Below are 4112 nucleotides of genomic sequence, written 5' to 3' on the forward strand. Positions count from 1 at the left end.
ATCCTAAAGTAAAAATAACAAAGGCCAAAACTTTGTTACGTGGAAGGATACCGAAAGTCACCCGGAGCGTCGTCGGAGAAGCGAGCGGTCACCGGAGATGGTAAAAAGCCGAAAGTTTTTTTTTTAGATCTACGTTTACTGGGGCTTGTTTCGGGGATTTAGAGGTCGGTTTTGGGTTCACGGTTTTGAGAGGAACGTGCGGGGTGCATTTTATCTTTTCCGGCAGCCAGAGGCGGCGACCGGAGCGGCGGTTGACCATCGGCGGTGGCGGCCGAACCTTGGCCGGGTTAGAGAGAAGCGAGAGAACAGATGGTTCTCTCTTTGGTTAGAGAGATGAAGAACGGCACAAATGAGGGGAAACGAGTGGAGAGAGACCTTGCTTTAGCCTTAAATAGGCGCACCAAAACTACGTCGTTTTGGACCCTAACCCGCGTGTTTCTAGAATAAATGGGGTAAACAGTGATCTTCGTCCTTTGAGTTTTAAAAACTTCAATTTTACCCCCTTGAATTCAATTTGAGCCCTAATTTCCTTTCAAATTGTACCTTTAATTTTGTTTTCTTTTAATATAGTCACTTACTATTATTATTGTTATATACATATATATATATATCTTTCATTTATTTATTTTTTTTGTTTTATTTTCTTTTTGATTTTCCCTAGCGTTTTATTTATATATATACCTTTATTTTCGGTTTTTATTTATATTCATTTATGCTTATTTATTTTTTTTTTTATCTCCTTATTTATTTTCTCTTCCTTTGATTTATTACGTTAGTTAATCTTATTTTTTTTATTTAATATTTTTTTATCTAACATTTTTTTATCTTTTTAAGGATCTTCGATTAAACCAATCAAAGGTAAGTGATTCGAATCAGATTTCTAAATTTCAATTTAAATTTACAATTTTCGCAACTAAAGACAACCGGTAAATTAATTGGTACCGAAAGGGCGGTTCAAGGGTGCTAATCCTTCCTTGACCGTAACCGACTCCCGAACCCGACACGTTTCTGGTACAACGCAGATCAGGTAAGATGGTGTCCGGCCCACCTAAATTCGTTTTAAAGTGGTCGGTGGCGACTCTAATCAACTCATTTCAAGTCGAAGCCCAATTCCGGAGCCCAACCACGGTTCCGACACTTCGTGATTCTTGTTTCTTTTTTTATTAGATTTTAATCACTCGAGAGAACTCCTGATTACTTTCCAAAAACTAGAATGAACATGTGTTCTTTTTGGCGGGGAAGAATTTAAGTTTCATTTTAGGGTTGTTTTGGCTGCTACTTTGCTATGCCATACGAGACTGATTATTGGTCTATCATCTAAACGATTCTTATAATTTTATAAATGGGGATTGTTTCATGCTGAATATATCTTTATCTTAGCAGAAAATCGTTTCTGGGATGGGTTGGCTTAAGAACTTGTGAAATAATGATAAGCAGAAATTCTAGATGTATGCATATTGTTAGATTTTAATTGGGCCTTTGTATTTGAAGCTGAAGGATATTTTGCATTGTATAGTACTTTCACAATATATTTTCTTGGTTTATGCACTTTCCTCATTTGTCTGTAGGTGTTTCCCCTTTCACTGATTCTGTGGAGCACTGGAATGCTTTCTGAACCCATTCCAAATGGCTTCTATTCCGTCATTCCGGTGAGGATTGATTTGTCTTTTGTAATTAATAGCACCTCACTTGCTGCTTAACTATTCTTTTTCTTAGGTTGAAACTGAGGTTCATAAGATAATGGTTTTTAACTTCTTCCCCGTCTTTCTCTGTTATTTTCTCTTACTTGTACTAGGTTTTTAATTGTATTTACTAATAATATACTTCTTCAGGAGTTTATTTCCAATTTCATTTTTTGAGATATATATTGCTTTAAAACCTTATTGTTTATATTAACTTCTTCTCCTTCATGACTAATTACTTGGTTTTTGGATGTGCCTAGGTCCACTTTGCACCAAGTTTTGGGGAATGGTCAGGAGCGATACTCTGAAGTCATCGTCTCTTTCCTAAATATTTCCGGTTCTTTAATTTTTTTAATAGAATCTGTGGGAGTACCCTTTAACTGATGTTGTAATTTGACTGATGATTTGACTGAAGTACCATTTTACAGGAAGAAAAGTTCCGCCATATGTAAAATCTGAACCTATTCCTGTGGAGAATAAAGAACCTGTGAAAGTGGTGGTTGCGGATACCCTTGAAGAGATAGTTTTCAAATCAGGGAGAAATGGTGTGTGTTTATTACTTTGCTTGATGATTTTCTTCCCCCTTTTTGCTATATCAGTAGTCACTCATGTTTATTATCTGTAAATGCAAATTGTTGCAGCAGAATCGACATGTAGTGTTTTTATCCAAGGATATGAAACTCTGAATTTGGACTGGGTTGATCTTTGGTGATATAGCTTATTAATACTGCAATAATCAATGTACCCTTCTATCTAACATCTGTTGATATCCCTACGATAGATTTATATCATTTCATTTTGGGGATACCTGGTAGATATTCTGCGAGTCTCTAGGTTGGGACATTAATAATGTTTAGAGTTAGGTGGAGTCTTAAAGTGCTTTACAATCATTCGCTTTTTACAATTTCAATGTTTTGATAGTTCTATTTCTGTAGCCATCTCTTTGGGAATTTTACAATGACATCAGGCTTTTCTTTCTACAGTTTTGCTCGAGTTTTATGCTCCCTGATGTGGACATTGTCAGAAATTGGCACCAATCTTGGATGAAGTTGATGTCCACTATGAAAAGGATGCTAATGTTTTGATCGCAAAACTTGTAAGTTTTTATATTCGTTGATTTTGATGGTTTTGGCTTCTGTTTCGGTCTATTTGATTAGGTGAAGTAGCTAGCATTACTTTGGTTGAGCAGAGAGAATAATAAAAAGGCCATACAGCAATAGGGTCTTTGCTGATTGAATAGAAACCCCATGACATTTGCAACTTTTGGTTTGTTCTATTATGGTTGTAGAAGCATTATGTGAACATCTATTGTACATAACATTCTTCATTGCTGGAACCCGCACTCTTGTGATTTTTCTTTGCAGGATGGAAGTGCAAATGATATCGAGGATCCAAACTTTGATGTTAAAGGTTACCCAACCATTTACTTTAGATCGACCGATGGAAACATAGCCGCATATGAAGGTGATTGGACCAAGGAAGACATCATCGACTTCATTGAAAAGAACAGGGACAAAACTGTTCATCAAGAATCAGTAAACGTAACTGTTCATCAAGAGTCAGTAAAAGACGAGCTCTGAAGAGGGGTAAGTTCTACAGTTGTAATATAATTTGTTTGTTTCTTTAAGTACATTGTATTTCAAAATTTAAATACCCTTTTTTATTTTTATTTTCATTGTTGCAGAACTGGAAAACAAACAGTAACGATAGATTGTAAGTTAGAATTGAGAACTTCTAAGTGGTGACCGATCTCCCTCCAGCTTTTACGTTAAAAAAACTATCTATGAATAATAAAGGATATATTTTAATCTTTTTAGATGTTTTAGAAGACGATGTTATAATAGTTTCTCCATGGGATTGCTTTTTTCCTGGGTTTCTTGGTGAACTTTTGTTGAGATTATCAAAGTTAACAAAATCTCTGATGAATTGGCCAAAATTAATGGAAATGGCATAACAATAACTCTTCATGCTTTTTGCATTATTGTTGATTTTTGTTTTGCACATATGGATGAAAATATGGAATTGAATTGGGGGTTATTCAGTTTTATGGCTGAGGTGTTGCTTGATATTGTAAGTATGAATGAATTCGAGAAAAAAGGAAGAAGTAGAAAAAGAAAATTGCATGTTTAGTACAATTGATATTGATTTTATCGCAGATGCTATCTAATATACTCTAGTGTTCAGGGACGAACGCAAGACGGATGAATTAGTTGTTTAATGGATTTTATCGGCCATGATTTTTGTTGTCTTTTGCGTTATATCATGTGTTGTTGAACAACAGATGCATGGTTATCTCATCCTTTACCTGTGTTTCAGACTTTCCACTGTAGGCATGGAAAGGCCTCTCTTTGATAAGGTGTAAGTGTTTCATTGTTATGTACTCTATAAATCCAATTAGTCTGCTTAGATTGTTCAAAAAAAATCATAAAT

At 35.3% G+C, this 4112-nt stretch overlaps 1 long non-coding RNA gene across 1 annotated transcript; it reads left to right on the top strand.

The window, feature by feature from the left end:
- The first annotated feature begins 1943 nt into the window (after positions 1-1943).
- Positions 1944-3232, top strand: LOC120139940. Its single transcript, XR_005517687.1, has 3 exons — positions 1944-2227; positions 2666-2778; positions 3047-3232. It is a non-coding gene; the product is annotated as an uncharacterized LOC120139940 (long non-coding RNA).
- Positions 3233-4112: the final 880 nt, after the last annotated feature.

Source organism: Hibiscus syriacus, unplaced genomic scaffold, assembly GCF_006381635.1.
Source record: "Hibiscus syriacus cultivar Baekdansim isolate YM2019G1 unplaced genomic scaffold, ASM638163v2 tig00002237_pilon, whole genome shotgun sequence".
In the NCBI taxonomy this organism is placed as follows: Eukaryota; Viridiplantae; Streptophyta; class Magnoliopsida; order Malvales; family Malvaceae; genus Hibiscus; species Hibiscus syriacus.